Consider the following 21,226-nt stretch of genomic DNA (forward strand, 5'->3'; position numbering starts at 1 on the left):
ATATCCATAACACAACAAAATGCACTGTAGCAGACTGAAAACACAAAAACTTCAGAAGGGTTTTGGACTCCAGAGTTTGCTGAAAATTCACCTGACACAGCCTAGCAGGCTAACTGCTACATTATGTATGCTTTTACCTATGGGGCTTAGGAGGTGTTTCCAGTGCAGGATTAGGTCAGAGGAGAGAAGTCTGCACATAATTTTGAATAATCAAAACTTTAAGCATACCTTTGCCAAAAAAGTATCCATACAAATAGCAGGTGCAAATTTACATGGGTATTTTTCCGTTGGTAGTAATCAAAGCAAATGTGCCAGTGATAACCCTGCAAATACACACTACCCATGGGGACTGCCTTACTGCAGATTGATTATTTATTTATTTTGTTGCATTTGTACCCCGTGCTTTCCCACTCATGGCAGGCTCAATGTGGCTTACATATACAGGTACTTATTTGTACCTGGGGCAATGGAGGGTTAAGTGACTTGCCCAGAGTCACAAGGAGCTGCCTGTGCTTGAAGTGGGAATTGAACTCAGTTCCCCAGGACCAAAGTCCACCACCCTAACCACTAGGCCACTCCTCCACTGTTGCTACTATTTGAGATTCTACATGAAATGTTGATATTCCACTAGCAACATTCCACGTAGAAGTCGACCCTTGCAGATCACCAATGTGGCCGCGCAGGCCACTCCTCCACTCTTATTTAGGGACGCTTACTAAAGTGAAGTAAGCGTTTGTGCTTTAAGGGATGGATTCAGTATAAGGCATTCAAACTTCAGCACCATAAAAAAATCAGCGCTAAACGAGCGTTCCGGGATGGGTGTCCTTTATAGAACAGCAAAAAACGCCAGCATCCACGCTCAACTTTGGGTGCAGGGAGTTACACCAACTGAAACCAGGTGTAAATCCCGGCGCGCAAGCTGGGTGCTGGTTCGCACTATTCTATAACCCTGCACGCATTTTAAGGGAATGCCCCTGGCCTGCCTATGCCCCTCCCATGGCCACATCCCCTTTGCAGATCCACATCAAAAAAAGATATAGTGGAATTAGAAAAGGTGCAGAGAAGGGCGACGAAAATGATAAAGGGGATGGGACGACTTCCCTATGAGGAAAGGCTGAAGCGTCTAGGGCTCTTCAGCTTGGAGAAAAGGCGGCTGAGGGGAGATATGATAGAGGTCTATAAAATAATGAGTAGAGTTGCCATATACAGAATTCTTCCATCTGGGAAATGCAAAGCCTGTATGGTAAATGGAGAAGAAGTACCCAGCATCTGCCCTGCTTCTTGCGCACAGGCACCATGTTACATGCCTGGGCAGTGGCAACAGCTAGCATACGGTACTGTTCCGCAGGCCCATCCTGACCACTAGGTGGTTTAGGCATCTGCCTAGAGTAGAACACTTTGGGAGCAGTACCAATGCGGCAGTCAGCATTCCTAAGGAAGACATCCGTATATACTGAAGGCCCACAAGGTCCCGCCCTCTATGAACTTCCTGTTTCAAAAGGATTGGTACCCAGTGGGCCTTGAAAATGTGTGGATGCTCAAAACCCTGTGCTAGCCACAATATCTTCCCTATGCATGCTGACAGTTGCGTTGGTGGCATTCCAGAGGGAATAAGGAAGGGAAGCCTTTGAACTTCTTGGGAAGGGGAGGAAAGAGGAGGGGAGATGCTGAACAATGTGGAGGGAGCAGCAAGGAAAGAGAGAGAGGTGCTCAACATCATGGGGGTAATTATGAAAAGGTCGCCAAAATTTAGGCTCTAGGATGCTGCTATATTGGCAATTCACGTGTATAATTGCCTTTATAGAATACTAGCATAAGTCGGTATTTATACGCCAACATTTAGGCATGGAAGATTACACCATGTCAATGGCTGGTGTAAATGATTGCAACTTAAGATTGCAGATGTATAAATAACTGACAGTGTTCTAGAATCTTAGCATGTAAGCAGTAGGCACAGCCCCGACCCATCCATGCTCCTCCCACATGCTTGCCCCCTTGCAGCTACTTGCTATAGTTTTTGCACACTAAGGAAGGAATTCTGTAAATCTGCATACAACTTTTTTGGAATGCCCTAGCCACGCTCCCTTCTCAGATACGCGCAATTGAAACTAGACGCTGTGATTTATAGAATAGCGTGCGAGATGCGTGTGCAAATTTTTAAGACTGCCAATTAACATCGATAAATGGTTGTTAACACCCAATTATTGATTTTTACGAGCTCACTAGGCAATTTTGTTTGTGCATGCATCTCAGATGAGCGCACAAATTTGGGCGCAGAAATGTGGGCGCAGAAATGTGGGCACAATATATGTTTCTAGAATAGCAACTGAGTGCAGTTACATGGATAACTGCAAATTAGTACCAATTAACTCCAATTATCAGCATTTATTGGTTGTTAGCACAAATTAGTGCCTAATTTTCCAATTAACTTACGTGCTTGACACTAGTCTACAACTTGTGCACTGAATTTTGTATGCTAAGTATAAAAATGATTATAGAATGAAGGACATGAGAAGATTAGGGAAGGGGAGGGATGCTGGATGCCATAGAGAGGGGGGTATTAGGGAAGAAGAGAAATGCTAGATACCATGTGAAGGGGGGAGTAGGGAAGGACAGAGATGCTGGACACCATGACAACAGGGGGAGTAGGAAAGGAGAAATATGCTGGACACCACGGCAAAGAGGGGGAGTAGGGAAGGAGAGGTACGCTGGACACCGTGGCAAGGGGGGTAGGTAAGGAGAGGGATGCTGGACATCAGATGAACATGAGGAATAGGAAAGGAGAGAGATACTGGACACCATGGTGAGGGGGGAGGGGAGGGAAGCAGAGGGATGTTGGACACCATGGCGAAGGGGGAGAGTAGGGAAGGAGATTGATGATGGACACATCAATAGGGAGAGTAGGGAAGGAGAGAGATGCTGGACACCATGGCAAGGGAGGGGGGAGTTGGGAAAGATGCTGGACACCATGGTGAGAGGAGAGGAGAGTAGGGAGGGAGAGAGATGCTGGATATAAGTAGGTAGGCCTTTAGCTGCCTTGAAGTGGTGAGGCACACAGCTGAAGGTTTGCCTAGGTGTCAGATACCATTGGGTCAGCCCTGCTGATGTGCATTCTTTGTCACAGCTGGCCACTCTTCTTCCTCCTCCTCGGCCATGGTGTTCAGTCAGTCTATTCATGCCTGCAAAATGCTCCTACCTCCATTAAGCAGCTAGTGTAGATTCACGGTAGCTGATGAATGTACCTTACTAAAAGGATCCCTTAATCCATAAGGGTATTATTTGGTAAGCAACATCTATTTTTGTTGATTTCATGAATGCTTTTATTGTAAGCCACTTTGGTATTAAAGCGGAATATCAATTTGAGAAATAAATAAATAATTATTTGAAATGGTGCCTGAGCATTTCACTTTGGATGAGTACATACAAGAGGAATTTTCAAATCCCTAAATGCATATCTTATATTAAAAAAAACTATAAATGCCTAATACTCACCTCGTAATACAATAAGAATAAATTTACCACCATCAACACACCCAAACTAAGTCTACCAGTTTCCGATACCCTAAAAATTCTTGGTGTTACTATTGACCGACACCTAATGCTTGAGAATCATGCGAAAAACATAACTAAAAAGATGTTCCATTCAATGTGGAAACTAAAAAGAGTTAGACCATATTTTCCAAGGAATATATTCCGCAACCTGGTACAATCATTGGTACTCAGCCACTTGGACTACTGTAATTCACTCTACGCCGGCTGTAAAGAGCAAATACTCAAAAAACTCCAGACAGCTCAAAACACGGCAGCCAGACTAATATTCGGCAAATCAAAATACGAAAGTGCAAAACCCCTACGAGAAAAACTACACAGGCTCCCACTCAAAGAACGCATCACGTTTAAACTCTGTACTTTAGTCCATAAAATCATCCATGGTGACGCCCCAGCCTACATGTCAGACCTAATAGAACTCCCACCCAGGAACGCAAAAAAATCTTCTCGCACTTTCCTCAACCCTCATCCACCAAATTGCAAAGGCCTGAAATACAAATCAATGCATGCATCTACCTTTTCCTATACGAGCACGCAGCTCTGGAACGCGTTGCCACGCAACTTGAGAACTGTCTACGAACTGACAAATTTCCGCAAACAATTGAAAACCTATCTCTTCGACACGATATACAACAAAGATCTACACATGTAACTGTATAATCTTGGACTTATCCAGAAATGTTTCTATCTTTTGCTTTAATACTATCATTTAACCCAAAACTCTGTTAATAATAAATGTATGTTCCCCTCTATTTCCCATATCCACGATGAATTGTAAGCCACATTGAGCCCGCAAAAAAGTTGGGATAATGTGGGATACAAATGCAATAAAATAAATAAAAACATGAATAATAAAACAGAATAAATGTAGCTAACACTGTAGTTTAGAACCTATATAACTCCTCATTAACAAACAGTGATAATTCTGTGCTGCCTTTTGAAAGAAAACTATTTCCATCATGCATCAAGGCACAGTGCCAGGAAAAGGGAGGGGGGTCATAGACTGGTCCCTCTAGGTTAGCTCTCTGGGCCAGAACTGAGCACTAACTTCCTTTCCATAGGAGAGGCAGGACACTGGTGTACTATTTACATGCTTTATTTATACCTTTAAGTGGATGCTTCACATGGGCTTCTAATTAATAACTTTACCCAACTACCATAGAGTTCTTGCATAATTTAATACATAGTGCAATTGGAGAGCACTTTTCCAAAACTCACTCAATCCATTTTGTTTTTTCTCAGTGTTGAGCCATGCAATTCATTTTGTTCATCAAGGCAAGATTCATTTACTGTAGCTTATTCCTGGGCCAAAACTCGTGGACTTAGTTCAAAACTGAAAAACAAAATGGACTGAGTGAGTTTTGGAAAAATGCTGTTCAGTTGCAAACAATAATATACCCTAAACACAGCTGTTCTAATCCACTGTAGTCCAAATTACCACCACCTATAGTCTTTGTCAACTTCTTAAGTGCAACTTTAGTTTGTCTAGCTCAGTATGTACCATACCTTAGCCTCTATCTTTAGACCAGACATGCACCACCCCATAAAAGGCCAGCTTAAAAAACAAGGTTTAAGCTTCAAGCCTCATTTTGAATTTTAGGGGAAGAAAGTTCCAAAAACCCAAAGCTAAATAGACAAAGACCGTCCTACGTACAGGACAAAGATTAACTAAGGTACTGCTGATGCTCTGAATGAAGCAGACAGGAAGGAACACAGGGGAATCGAATGATACAAAAATACTTGACTATCGGAGGCCAAACTCTATGGGCTAGCAAAAGGATTTTTAAAACAGTTCTAAATACTGGTAGCGCGTGTTGGGCCGCAAGAAGAAGAGAAATAAGATCCGATTTCCTCAAATTATATAATAGCAGCATTCTGTATTTTCTGAAGCTTCTTGATAGAAGCAAGCTTAAGGCCATTATACAAAGAATTACAATAATCCAGGCAGTACAAGACCATTATACAGAGCAGAGTACATTAACAGGCTCATTTTCGAAAGACAAGGACGTCCAAAAAGTGACAAAAATTGGCATTTGGACGTCCTTGTCACAGAGACGTCCAAATCGGTATAATCGAAACTGCATTTTGGATATATTTATTGGAAGTCCATTGCAAGGACATCCAAATCTCAAGGGAGCATATCGGAGGCGTGTTCGAGGCGGGACTTGGGCGGTCCTAAGACTTGGGCGTCTTTGAGCCATAATGGAACAAAGCAAAGACGTCCAGGACTAAAACTTGGACATTTATTTATTTATTTATTTATTGCACTTGTATCCCACATTTTTCCACCTATTTGCAGGCTCAATGTGGCTTACAGAGACCTCTAATGGCATCACCATATCAGGGTACAAAGATACAATTGATGTTACAGAGATATCAAGGATAACAAGGATAGTAAGTTAATCTGATCAAGTGATTATAAAAGACAGTCATAGTAAGGGATAAGTGGTGATATGTTGTAATTCACCTAGACCTCTTTTTATTACGAATAAGGCACAAAAAGGTGACTGAAATGACCAGATGACCACTGCATGGAATCGGGATGACCTCCCCTTACTTCCCCAGTGGTCACTAGCCCCCTCCCACCCTCAAAAAACATGATTAAAATATTACTTGCCAGCCTCAGATGTCATATTCAGGTCCATTACAGCGCATGCAGGTCCATAGAGTAGTTTAGTAGTAGGTGCAGTGCCCTTCAGACAGATGGACCCAGGCCCATACCACCCCTCCCACCTGTTACACTTGTGGATGAAACATCAAGTCCTCTAAAACCCACCAGAAAGCCTCTGTACCCACATATAGGTGCCCCCCTTCACCTGTAAGGGCTATGATAGTGTTGTACAGTTGGTTGGTGGTTTTTTTTTTTGGGGGGGGGGGCTCAGCACACAAGATAAGGGAGCTGTGTACCCAGAAGCATTTTATGAAGTCCACTGCAGTGCCCCCTAGGGTGCACTGGCATGTCAGGGGGACCAGTCTACTACAAATGCTGGCTCCTCCCACGTCCAAATGGATTGACTTTGGACATTTTAGACTTGGACGTCTTTGCGTTTGAAAATGGCCAAAAATCAAAGACGTCCAAATCGCAAAATGTCTAAATCCAAGGACGTCCATGGTATTTTCGAACACAAAAGATGAACATCCATCTTTTTCAAAAATGACCTCCCCGCCTACGAATTTGGACGTTTTACAAAGACATCCAAATTCCAACTTAGGTGTTCCTTTCAAAAATGCCCCTCTAAGTCACTAAAGTCCATATAAGATTTAATAGATTGGACCTGATGCAATGCAAAAAAGCTCTTCTTTGCCCTTCTACAATCCATCCATCCTCATGAAGCAAACAACTAAAGGCTGTCCAGAGATGGTCTTACCCTCTACACAGTGATGGTAAGCACTAATTGCACTGAGGTGGACCCTTACAGAGTTGGTCTTAAGACCAGACTCGCAGAGGTGCAGAAGATATTCAAGCAGGGCATATGTAGGGCAAAAAATAGGATCTAAGGCCCTGCCCTCACACCAAATGGCAAACCTCCTTCATATAAAAGAGTAGCACCTCATGGTGGAATCTTTCCTGGAAGCCAGCAAGACCTTTGAGACACCCTCTGGAAGATGCAAGGAAGCAACTTCTAAGCTCTCAACATCCAAGCTGTGAGGACCAGGGACTGGAGGTTGGGATGCAGAAGAGATCCCTAGTTCTGTGTGATGGGAGATGGAAAATAAAAATAAACTAAACCTAAGGACAGAAGGAAAGAAAGCCCCAAAAGGGAAAAATGAGGAGCACGGGTAAAAATCCCACTGGTAAGGCACGTCAAGCCATCAAAGAACCACACCAGATGCAGTGAGGGACTGCAAAACCACGCGTCTTCTCCTCACAGCGGATGAGAGAAGACTGCTGGTCCTGCGCTCTTACAGTGGGTGGGAAGGCACTCGGAGACCCTGTTGCGTGTCTTAAAGCCTATATTATGCTTTTTAAGCATTCCAAACCAGGTGACGAATATGACCTGTTTGTCCTTGGAGAAAGTGTATTATCATGTTACTACTACTACTACTTATCATTTCTATAGCGCTACTAAATGTACGCAGCGCTGTACACTTGAACATGAAGAGACAGTCCCTGATCGACAGAGCTTACAATCTAATTAGGACAGACAAACAGGACAAACAAGAGATAAGGGAATATTAAGGTGAGGATGATAAAATAAGGGTTCTGAACAAGTGAATAAGGGTTAGGAGTTTAGCATCAAAAAGGTGGGCTTTTAGCTTAGGTTTGAAGACGGCCAGAGATGAAGCTTGACCTACCGGCTCAGGAAGTCTATTACAGGCATATGGTGCAGCAAGATAAAAGGAACGGAGTCTGGAGTTAGCGGTGGAGGAGAAGGGTGCAGATAAGAGAGATTTACCCAGTGAACGGAGTTCCCGGGGAGGAGTGTAGGGAGAGATGAGAGTGGAGAGGTACTGAGGAGCTGCAGAGTGAATGCACTTATAGGTCAATAAAAGGAGTTTGAACTGTATACGGAAACGGATAGGAAGCCAGTGAAGTGACTATATACTAACAAAGTTAGCACGAGTTATTTACCACAATAACCCTTGGAGCTGTTTGCAAATAACATGTGTTAGTGCATGGTATTGCAGTGGTGCACTTTATTAAATCTAGCAAGAATAGGTGATGCATAGGCTTAAATGATGATTGTTCAGCTCCTGATCCTTATGCTGAATTTGTTTGTAAGGACTTGGATAGGAGAGGGCAGCATGCAGTTTTGAGGCACCCTTGCAAATCTTTGTGGCAGTAAATTCTGCTTATCTTCTGCAAATTATTGACGACTCTGCAACTGACTAAAAATAATGGTTAAATTCTTTGATAATCCATGTAAGACATTAGTTAATAATCCCCAGTCATCAGTGGAATTTAGAAAAGAGGTCACCGAGTGACATTCTGGGGGGGGGGGGGGGGGGGGGGAGGGTAAGGCCCCCATAATTTTATGTAATCATTAAGCATGTTACAAATAAAATCAGAACAAAAGCTTTAAAAATGGTCTAAATATCTGTGACGCTCAGTTTCTCTGTGGAGAAAACAAAAGTGCACCCTAACTAATGGGCCTTGAAATCTTGAGCAAATAAATTCAGAGTCCAAACAGGAGGCAACTAGAGGGCAGGAGGTGAGAGGATTGTTAAACAAACAGAATGGATTAGGTAAACTCAGATTGCACTGGCAGGAAACAACTGTACACAGTCTTCCGTCTGTAGACTAGGATTCTTACATCTGTGGTGTACCTAGAGCTTCACTGTGGGTTTCTCACTGAGCCCATATCAGTGGTGTCTCTTTTCCAAGAGCATAAAAAACTAAAAACAGGTTTTAAAACTTTTTAAAAAATAAAAACTATCTTGCAAGGGCGTAGCCAGACACCCAATTTTGGGTGGGCCTGGGCCCAAGATGGGTGGGCAGAAGAACTCCAACTTGTCCGACAAGCGATTTGGTCTCTCCCTCTCTCGCCTGCATGCCATATGGAGGGGCATAATCGACCAGAAACGCCTATCTCCATGGGCGTTAATCTCCGAGAACGGGTCCGTGAAGGGGCGGAGTGAACCGTATTTTTTAAAAAAAATAGACGCCCATGCTTTATTCGCCAAGGTGTGAGCTGGGCGTTTTTTCTTTTCACCGATAATGGAAAATGAAATCGCCCAGCTCAAAAACGAATAAATGCAAGGCATTTGTTCGTGGGAGGGGCCAGGATTCATAGTGCACTGGTCCCCCTCACATGCCAGGACACCAACCGGGCACCCTAGGGGGCACTTTTACAAAAACAAAAAAAAAGGTAAAAGAGCTCCCAGGTGCATAGCACCCTTCCCTTGGGTGTTGAGCCCCCCAAATCCCCCTCAAAACCCACTGCCCACAAGTCTACACCAGTACTATAGCCCTAAGCGGTGAAGGGGGGCACCTACATGTGGGTACAGGGGGTTTGGGGGGGGTTGGACGACTAGTAGCATTAAGCAGCACAATTGTAACAGGTAGGGGGGGATGGGCCTGGGTCCACCTGCCTGACGTCCACTGCACCCCCTAACAACTGTTCCAGGGACCTGCATACTGCTGCTTGGGAGGAGGGTATGACATTTGAGGGTGAAAGTAAAAAGTTGTGAAACATCATTTGTTGTGGTGGGAGGGGGTTAGTGACCACTGGGGGAGTCAGGGGAGGTCATCCCCGACTCCCTCTGGGGGTCATCTGGTCATTTAGGGCACTTTTTGGGGCCTTATTCGTCAAAAAACAGGGTCCAGGAAAAGTGCCCTAAATTCTAGCTACAAACGCATCCATTATCGGCGAAGGGCGCCCATCTCTGTTCGGGTGATAACCACGCCCCAGTTCCGCCTTCACCACGCCTCCGACACTCCCCCGTCAACTTTGTCCGCATCCGCGACGGAGTGCAGTTGAAAGCGTCCAAAGTTCGGCTTTCGATTATGCCGCTTTATTTGTTTTTGTGAGAAGAACGCCCATCTCCCGATTTAGGTCGGAACTTGGGCGTTATTCTCGTTCGATTATAAGCAGGATGGTCTCTCAAACATCCCCCCCCCCCCCTCCCCTGAATACCTTTTAAATAGCAGATTTTCACCAGCAGCGAGCAGCAACTAATACACACTGCTCATGTTGGCCCCACAGCCTTCCCTCTGATGCCACTTCCTGTTTCCGCATAGGTGGGAATAGATCAGAGAGAAGGCCGGTGTGAGCAGTATGTATCAGTCGCTGCTCACTGCAGACAAAGACCTGCTATTTACAAGGTATGTAGGAGGGACAGTTGTTGGGAGTTTTTGGCTGGTGGGGCTTGGGGATCCCTGCCAGCCATATCATAGGTATGCTGCTACAGGGTGGGTCTGAACTCAAAGTGAGTGGGCCTGGGCACACTCGGGCCCACCCCTCGCTACGCCACTGTCTTCAAGAGAGTCTAATCCAAGTTCTTTCCTACATATGTTTAAATTCATTGCCTGCCAGAGCTGGCTCCTGTATCATATGAAAAATGTTGATCATTTCAACTAATGATATCTTAATTTACTGTTACAGAAAAAAAAAGTATTATTATTACTCGCATTTGTATAGCGCTACCAGACGCACACAGCACTGAACACCTGACATAGAGAGACAGTCCCTGCTCAGTAGAGCTTACAATCTAAAATAATACAGACAGACAAGACAATTAAGGGCGAGGGAAGTACTGGGTGAGAAGGAACAAGGGGGGGAGGCAAATGAGTATTGGCTAGGAGCCAAAAGCGGCAGTGAAAAGGTGGGTTTTCAGCATAGATTTGAAAACAGGTAGAGATGGAGCTAGACGTACAGGCTCAGGAAGTTTATTCCAGGCATAACGTGCCGCGAGAGAAAAGGAACAAAGTCTGGAGTTAGCAGTGGAGAAGAAGGGGGACGACAAGATAGATTTGTCCAGTGAGTGAAGGTCATGGGGAGGAATGTAGGGAGAGATGAGAGTGGAGAGGTAATGGGGGGCTGCAGAGGGGATGCATTTAAAGGTCAGTACGAGAAGTTTATACTGAATGCAGAAGCAGACAGAGCGCCAGTGAAGTAGGAGTGGGCTAGTGTGGGTATAACGATTTTGGCGGAAAATAAGCCGTGCTGCAGAATTTTGGACAGACTGGAGAGGAGAGAGATGACTGAGCGGAAGACCAGCGAGAAGTAAATTGCAATAATCCAAGCGAGAGGTGACAAGGGTGTGGATAAGGGTTTTCAGAAAGGAAGGGGCGAATTTTGAATAGCCAAACTTTGTCAAAGCCTTTAAAGGGAAAGTCTATTGCCTTTCAATATGGCCGCCCTAGCAACAATGGATTTAAACTCTGGGCTCCAGAGCTACTGGATGCATCCAAAGTGCACCCACTTACAAGCAGCCTTTCGTGCCAACTCTGCCACGGTTGTGGTGAACTGTGCAGTAGGGCCAGTATGAGGCTGCCTTGGTCGGTTACAATACAAGTCGGGGAGAGGGATCTTGGGGTGATGGTATCTGAGGACCTGAAGGCGACGAAACAGTGCGACAAGGCGGTGGCCGTAGCTAGAAGATTGCTAGGCTGTATAGAGAGGAGTAACCAGCAGAAGAAAGGAGGTTTTAATGCCCCTGTATAAGACGTTGGTGAGGCCCCACCTGGAGTATTGTGTTCAGTTTTGGAGGCCGTACCTTGCGAAGGATGTTAAAAAAATGGAAGCGGTGCAAAGAAAAGCTACGAGGATGGTATGGGATTTGCGTTCCAAGACGTATAAAGAGAGACTTGCTGACCTGAACATGTATACTCTGGAGGAAAGGAGGAACAGGGGTGATATGATACAGACGTTTAAATATTTGAAAGGTATTAATCCGCAAACGAATCTTTTCCGGAGATGGGAAGGCGGTAGAACGAGAGGACATGAAATGAGATTGAAGGGGGGCAGACTCAGGAAAGATGTCAGGAAGTATTTTTTCACGGAGAGGGTGGTGGACGCTTGGAATGCCCTCCCGCGGGAGGTGGTTGAGATGAAAACGGTAACGGAGTTCAAACATGCGTGGGATATGCATAAAGGAATCCTGTGCAGAAGGAATGGATCCTCAGAAGCTTAGCTGAAATTGGGTGGCGGAGCAGGTGGGGGGAAGAGGGGTGGGTGGTTGGGAGGCTAGGATAGGGGAGGGCAGACTTATACGGTCTGTACCAGAGCCGATGATGGGAGGCGGGACTGGTGGTTGGGAGGCGGGAAATACTGCTGGGCAGACTTATACGGTCTGTGCCCTGAAAAGGACAGGTACAAATTCAAGGTAAGGTATACACATATGAGTTTGTCTTGGGCAGACTGGATGGACCATGCAGGTCTTTTTCTGCCGTCATCTACTATGTTACTATGTAAGTCAGAAGCTGGGAATTTGAAGACAATTTGCTGCTAAACTGTCTCTTTCCGTCCTTCCCTTTTGCATCTAGTTGAGAAGTGAATTTCTTCTGGCTGAAATGCAGACCTGCTTCCTTTTAACGCCATCTCGCACACCGTGTTCCACAATAGTAGGCCTGTTAAGAGTAATTCCTTTCTCAAGATTCAGTTGCAATTTTGCACGCTAGCAAATAAATTCATAACTTTTTTTTTTAATCTACCGCCTATGATTTGCTGACATGAATATCCCAGGAAAGGGAAATGGAGGAGGAAGTTTATGCGCAGTTATTTTAGAAATGATATTTAGGTCTTCGTGAAGGGAAAGGTGTTTCTTAATAGCTCATCCGCACACAGCTCTAACAGGCGGTGATGATAGGACTGCAGAAGACTTATCAAAAATTAGCATTAACAGTGACAGGCTGAAACCTTTTTACCATATCATCCCTGGAGCAGGCTGTTATCATTTGCATGAGCTCGAACCTTTAAAATAACACTCACAGAAGGCTGCAATTATCACTTTCATAGGTACGGAATATGGTTTTTTTATACTTTATTTGTATTATTTAACAAAAAAAAAAAAAAAAAAGCTAAAAACACGTCTCAGAAAAAAAGATGTTGAAAAAGCTTGACACTGCCAGATGAGGGGGGGGGGGGGCAACAAGAGGGAATTAAAGTTAATGTCCTGTTTAAGGAGACCTGCTTAATTAAAAAAACGGCCTTCTCTACATGAGGCTGCATGATAAAATATCATTGCAGGGTAAAGTGTAGAGGGGGGGTGGGGGGAAGGCTTTCCTTCACTGTGATAGGGCTACCAAAACCTAATTAGAGATTCATCTCGAATTATATATCAATATTATGGCGTCAAACTGCTACAATGTATCAAGCCTAAGTGGAATTTTAACTGTCCAACCCTATCTGTCTAAAGAACGTAATAAAGGGTCACAAATCAAAGGAACGGTTACACTAATAAGAAAGAGGTTTATTTATTGTAATGTAGCGTTCGTTCCGTTAATGTAAATAGCAAGAGTGAAAACAGAGGCAGGTGTATCAGTCAGATTTTGTAACGCATGGCTGAGCAGGGTTTATTCCATCACAAATATGAGATGTTCATGCAACTAAAGTGCTTGTCTGTTTCATTGGGCTTTTTTTTTCTTCTGTGATTAAAAACCAATACGTGCCATAAGCAAGGCCTTCCCCAACAGTTATTATCGTTTATTAATTTGATATATACCGCCTACCTTGACGACAAATCAAGGCAGTTTACAAGAAAGACAATAAAAACGACAACTTAAAGAACAGAAAATGAACTCTGTCCGTGGTAGGAAAGGACCAGGCATCCAGAAGCATACATACTCTAAAACATAGTTAACGTTAAAGTTATCAATAGAAATCAAACAAAATAAAACATGGAAAAGAAAATAAGATGATACCTTTTTTTATTGGACATAACTTAATACATTTCTTGATTAGCTTTCGAAGGTTGCCCTTCTTCCTCAGATCGGAAATAAGCAAATGTGCTAGCTGACAGTGTATATAAGTGAAAACATTCAAGCATTACTATGACAGTAAAATAGATACCATTGGAGATTCTACATGGAATGTTGCTACTATTGGAGATTCTACATGGAATATTGCTATTCCACTAGCAACATTCCATGTAGAAGGCTGCGCAGGCTTCTGTTTCTGTGAGTCTGACGTCCTGCACGTATGTGCAGGACGTCAGACTCACAGAAGCAGAAGCCTGCGCGGCCACATTGGTGATCTGCAAGGGCCGACTTCTACATGGAATGTTGCTAGTGGAATAGCAACATTCCATGTAGAATCTATAGAAATCAAACAAAATAAAACATGGAAAAGAAAATAAGATGATACCTTTTTTATTGGACATAACTTAATACATTTCTTGATTAGCTTTCGAAGGTTGCCCTTCTTCGTCAGATCGGAAATAAGCAAATGTGGTAGCAGATAGTATATATAAGAGAAACATCAAAGCATTACTTTGACAGTCTGACAGAGTGAGAGTGAGTGGGAGAGTGCCCATGCATACCCCCACCCTCCCACTCTGTCAGACTGTCAAAGTAATGCTTTGATGTTTCTCTTATATATACTATCTGCTACCACATTTGCTTATTTCCGATCTGACGAAGAAGGGCAACCTTCGAAAGCTAATCAAGAAATGTATTAAGTTATGTCCAATAAAAAAGGTATCATCTTATTTTCTTTTCCATGTTTTTATTTTGTTTGATTTCTATTGATAACCTTTTAAGAGTGGACTAACAAGGCTACCACACCTCTCTCGTTAAAGTTAGCAAATCATATTACATAGACACACATGCAAGAATGCAAATCAAATACAAATCATTACACGCATCGACCTTCACACACCTCTGCACAAAATCATGGAATAAACTACCGAACGCTATAAAAACAGCGCGTGACTTGACAGCCTTCCGGAAGTTATTGAAGACGCACCTATTTGAATCCTCCTTAATGACTTGATTCCATTCTATATCTAAACCAACTAATACTGATCCCTTCTAATTTGATTATGTTAATCATATTATCACTATTGGTCATTATTTTATTTATTTATTTATTTATTGCATTTGTATCCCACATTATCCCACCTATTTGCAGGCTCAATGTGGCTTACAGAGACCTGTTATGGCATTGCCATTCCAGGATGTAAAATACAATTGGTAATGCAAAAAGATACTGGATGGGAAAAGAGAGTTAATCGGATAGTTATGTAAAGATGACTTTCAGAGCTGGGTCGGTTGGCGAAGTGGTATAGTTAAGCTATGGGTTCTCTTTGTAGGCCTTGTTGAAGAGATACGTCTTCAGAGATTTACGGAAGTTAGATATTTCGTTGATTGTTTTCAAGTCCGTTGGTAGGGCGTTCCACAACTGCGTGCTCATGTAAGAGAAGGCAGTCGCATGTATTAGCTTGTATTTTAGTCCTTTACAGCTGGGGAAGTGTAGATTGAGAAATTTGCGAGATGATCTTTTGGCATTTCTGGGAGGCAGGTCCACGAGGTCTAACATGTAGGTCGGAGCGTCTCCGTGGATGAGTTTGTGTACAATCGTGCAAATCTTGAACGTGATACATTCCTTAAGTGGGAGCCAAACCTGTTTTACTTTGTGTTGTATAAATCATTCTACTGACCTATTTACCTAATTTCTTACACAGTAATAGGTTAAATTAGACCAAACCCTTACTCTATTTATGATTATACCTTTTGCAATATAATGTAAGCCACATTGAGCCTGCAAATAGGTGGGAAAATGTGGGGTACAAATGCAGCAAATAAATAAATAAATATGTATCCAGCATATACACAACTATCCAGCTAACCTAACCTAACTTACACATGTCTAACGGGTACTTCTGAGCAGCAGAGGATCTGTGTACGTAGATCTGCTCAATAGAGCGTGATAATCAATTGTGGTTTCATGGTATGATTTTAAAGTGTAGGTTTTTGGGGTTGTTGTTTTTTTTAAATAAATGGTAACAAGTCAAAGTCAAACTTCTGCTCTGATACTGTATTGCGAGTGTGCTTTAACCTGTATTTACACAAGCTGTACTCATTAACAGCAAGGTATAGATATTTCACTGCAAATGCTATGAATATAAGGCAGGAAAACATCATAAGTAATGGATCATTTTCAATACATAGTAACATAGTAAATGACGGCAGAAAAAGACCTGCATGGTCCATCCAGTCTGCCCAACAAGATAAACTCACATGTGCTACATTTTGTGTATACCTTACCTTGATTTGTATCTGTCCTTTTACTACTACTACTTAACATTTCTAGAGCGCTACTAGGGTTACGCAGCGCTGTACAAATTAATAACTAAGGACGGTCCCTGCTCGGAAGAGCTTACAATCTAAGGACAAAATGTCAAGTTGGGGTAGTCTAGATTTCCTGACTAGAGGTGTTGTGATTAGGTGCCGAAAGCGACATTGAAGAGGTGGGCTTTGAGTAATGATTTGAAGATGGGTAGGGAGGGGGCCTGGCGTATGGGGTCAGGGAGTTTGTTCCAAGCATGGGGTGAGGCGAGGCAGAAAGGGCGGAGCCTAGAGTTGGCGGTGGTGGAGAAGGGTACTGAAAGGAGGGATTTGTCTTGAGAGCGGAGGTTACGGGCAGGGACGTAAGGGGAGATGAGGGTAGAGAGGTAAGGAGGGGCTGCAGATCGAGTGCATTTGTAGGTTAGTAGGAGAAACTTGAACTGTATGCGATATCTGATCGGAAGCCAGTGAAGTGACTTGAGGAGAGGGGAGATATGAGTATATCGGTCAAGGCGGAAGATAAGACGTGCGGCCGAGTTCTGGATGGACTGAAGGGGGGATAGGTGGCTAAGTGGGCACAGTCCATATAAGTCTGCCCAGCACCATCCCCACCTCCCACCACCGGCTCTGCCACCCAATCTCGGCTAAGCTCCTGAGGATCCATTCCTTCTGAACAGGATTCCTTTATGATTATCCCACGCGTGTTTGAATTCCGTTACCGTTTTCATCTCCACTACCTCCCGCGGGAGGGCATTCCAAGCATCCACCACTCTCCCCGTGAAAAAATACTTCCTGACATTTTTCTTGAGCCTGCCCCCCTTCAATCTCATTTCATGTCCTCTCGTTCTACCCCCTTCGCACCTCCGGAAAAGATTCGTTTGCAGATTAATACTTTTCAAATATTTGAACGTCTGTATCATGCAACTCACTTACCATAATTAATTCGCTATAAAATTCACAAGGACTTTTTTTTTTACAACAGATAAAGAAAAGGGAGGAAACCGTTAGTGGAGATACAGCTAAGCTGCATTAAAACGTGCTGTTGATGCAATGTTTTATAACAAAAACATGTTAATTTTAACTGAACCTATTAAACGATGAGATATGAATGGGTTGAGCATTAACAGAGGAAGTCTATAAATGGGGGGGGGGGGGGGAAGGCGCATGCCCAAATTTGGATGCACACTTCTCGTACTGACCTTTAAATGCATCCACTCTGCAGCCCCCCATTACCTCTCCGCTCTCATCTCTCCCTACGTTCCTCCCCGTGTCCTCCGCTCACTGGACAAATCTCTCTTGTCGTCCTCCTTCTCCTCCACTGCTAACTCCAGGCTTCGCTCCTTTTCTCTCGCGGCACCTTATGCCTGGAATAGACTTCCTGGACCTATACGTCTAGCTCCATCTCTACCTGTTTTAAAATGTATGCTGAAAACCCACCTTTTCACTGCAGCTTTTAGCTCCTAACCACAATTGCCCTCCCCTTGTCCCTTCCTTCCTTCTCACCCATTACTTCCCTCACCCGTAACTGTCTTGTCTGTCTGTATTATTTAGATTGCAAGCTCTTTTGAGCAGGGACTCTCTCTTTGTATCAGGTGTTCAGCGCTGCATGCGTCTGGTAGCGCTATACAAATGCTAATAATAATAATATAATTGAGTAACGAGCCTGTTAATGCCCATAATTGGGTGCTAACAATTAATTGGCAACAATTTGGATTTACCCATGCATCTTGCTAAGCACTATTCTATAAAGACGCATACGTAAATTACTTAGTGTGCAACTGAAAAAGGCCATGGGAGGGGCCAGCCTGGTATAAATGCTCGTGCCTAAATTAGTTGCAGATCCCCATGCAAACCATTTGGTCATGGGAGGAGCCAGCATTTGTAGTGTACTGGTCCCCCTGACATGCCAGGACACCAATCGGGCACCCTAGGGGGCACTGCAGTGGCCTTCATAAATTGCTCCCAGGAACATAGCTCCCTTACCTTGTGTGCTGAGCCCCCTGAAACCTGCTACCCACAACTGTACACCACTACCATAGCCCTTACAGGTGAAGGGGGCACCTAGATGTGGGTACAGTGGGTGTGTGGTGGGTTTTGGAAGGCTCGCTGTTTCCTTCACAAACGTAACAGGTAGGTGGGATGGGCCTGGGCCCGCCTGCCTGAAATGTATTGCACCCACTAAAACTGCTCCAGGGACCTGCATACTGTTGTGATGGACCTGAGTATGACATCTGAGGCTGGCATAGAGGTAGGCACAAAATATTTTTAAGATGTTTTTTCAGGGTGGTAGGGGGTTAGTGACCACTGGGGGATTAACGGGAGGTCATCCCCAATTCTATCTGGTTGTCATCTGCTCATTTCGGGCACCTTTTGTGCCTTGGTCGTAAGAAAAACATGACCAGGTAAAGTCGTCCAAGTGTTCATCAGGGACGTCCTTGTTTCTTTCGATTATGGGTCGAGGACGTTCTAGTGTTAGGCACGCCCAAGTCCCACCTTCGCTACGCCTCCGATACACCCCCTTGAACTTTGGCCGTCCCTGCGACAGAAAGCAGTTGGGGACGTCCATTATCGGCTTTCGATTATACCGATTTGGACGACCCTATGAGAAGGACGCCCATCTTCCGATTTATGTCAAAAGATGGGCGTCCTTCTCTATCAAAAATGAGCCCACTAGTCAGTCAGGTTTTCAGCATACCCACAATGAATATGCATGAGATAGATTTGCATGTCCTACCTGCATGGTATGCATATTCATTGTGGGTATCTTGAAAACCTGACTGGCTAGGTGTTCCCCAAGGGCTGGGTTGAAAACCCCCGGATTAGAACAATGGGCTGGTACTTAAAAGCAAAAATTAAATAAGGGGAAAACTAAATTTTCTTGGCTAGGAATCTCACTATCAGCTACACATTTATTGACTAGGAATTTAAGTTTCCCATTAGAATCATGAGTGAAAATTTGGGGGGATTTTATTTGATTCTGGCCAACAATGAAAGATCATGTGACCATGATGACAAAGAAAGGTTTATAAATTAAGGTTACTTAGCCGTATTCAGAAGCATTTTTGGTTTGATCAATACAGAGTGATAATGCAGGTTTTGAATATGTCACAGCTGGATTATTATAGCATGAAGGCTGTTCTTTGAAACAGAAAGAACAGTTACAAATGTTGCAAAATACATGTCCATGATTAATTTGTGGAACCGGTAAATATGTTAGAATTAGTATAAAAGGCCCATTTCGGTAGGCAATGAAACGGGCGCTAGCAAGGTAATCCCCCCCCTCCCTCCCTCCCTCCCCCCGGACCCCCCTCCCTTGTTCCAGACCCCCCTCCCTCCCTCCCATACTACCCCTGTCTGATGTCAGACGCACGCACAGAAACTTGAACAGATGATCATTCATCAAGCAACGCCCCGGTGCAGCCGAGAAGAGAAGTTTGGTTGTCGTCAGCACAGAAACGTGACGGCGGCGGGGTAGGGTTTTCGGCGGAAAGGGGGGGTTGACAGGGTCGCGGCAGGGGGGTCCAGGGGTCAGTTACGCGGAGGGGGGATGTTTAAATCGGAGGGAGGGGGGAGTCTGGAGCTCGGTGGGAGGGGCGTGAGGGGGCCTTGAATGGGGAACCAAAGTTTCAGTGTGCTTGTCTGACATTGCTGTCTGGATGTCTCAACGCCACCTGAAATTAAATATGACCAAAACCGAGCTTCTCATTTTCCCCCCCAAACCCACCTCCCCGCTCCCCCCGTTTTCTATTTCTGTTGATGGCTCTGTCATTCTCCCTGTCTCCTCAGCTCGAAACCTTGGGGTCATCTTTGACTCTTCTCTCTCCTTCTCTGCTCATATCCAGCAGATTGCCAAGACCTGTCGTTTCTTTCTTTACAACATCCGTAAAATCCGCCCCTTTCTTTCCGAGCACTCTACCAAAACCCTCATCCACACCCTTGTCACCTCTCGTTTAGACTACTGCAATCTGCTTCTTGCTGGCCTCCCACTTAGTCACCTCTCCCCTCTCCAGTCGGTTCAAAACTCTGCTGCCCGTCTCGTCTTCCGCCAGGGTCGCTTTACTCATACTACCCCTGTCCTCAAGACCCTTCACTGGCTCCCTATCCGTTTTTGCATCCTGTTCAAACTTCTTCTACTAACCTATAAATGTACTCACTCTGCTGCTCCCCAGTATCTCTCCACACTCGTCCTTCCCTACACCCCTTCCCGTGCACTCCGCTCCATGGATAAATCCTTCTTATCTGTTCCCTTCTCCACTACTGCCAACTCCAGACTTCGCGCCTTCTGTCTTGCTGCACCCTACGCCTGGAATAAACTTCCTGAGCCCCTATGTCTTGCCCCATCCTTGGCCACCTTTAAATCTAGACTGAAAGCCCACCTCTTTAACATTGCTTTTGACTCGTAACCGCTTGTAACCACTCGCCTCCACCTACCCTCCTCTCTTCCTTCCCATTCACATTAATTGATTTGATTTGCTTACTTTATTTATTTATTTTTGTCTATTAGATTGTAAGCTCTTTGAGCAGGGACTGTCTTTCTTCTATGTTTGTGCAGCGCTGCATACGCCTTGTAGCGCTATGGAAATGCTAAATAGTAGTAGTAGTAGAGAGTGACCTGTGTGCGTGGGGGGGGGTGGGGGTGTTGATGTTCTTTGGGTGGGGGGTGCTTTGGTGATTCGCCGGGGGGGGGGTCTGTGTTGCCCTGCTCCCTGTCACTTGCTCAGAAGTGGCAGGGAGCAGAACACTGACAGCTGATTCCCAGGCAGGGGGCGGAGTAGGGAAACACGCTCCAGTCCTCCCCTTGCCTAGAAATCAGCTGTCAGAGACGTTACTGACATCAGTGTGTTCTTAGCTGCCTAGCAGACCACCTCCGAGGGACCCAGGGTCCCAGGCAGGTTAGAACGTTGGAGGTGAGAATTATTATATAGGATTACTCCTTGTTTGATGACACTACATTGACTCCCTATAGAGGCTTGTTGTACATTTATCTATTTTTGTATTTAGAATTAT

The sequence above is a fragment of the Microcaecilia unicolor genome, chromosome 5 (genome assembly GCF_901765095.1).
Source record: "Microcaecilia unicolor chromosome 5, aMicUni1.1, whole genome shotgun sequence".
Classification (NCBI taxonomy): Eukaryota; Metazoa; Chordata; class Amphibia; order Gymnophiona; family Siphonopidae; genus Microcaecilia; species Microcaecilia unicolor.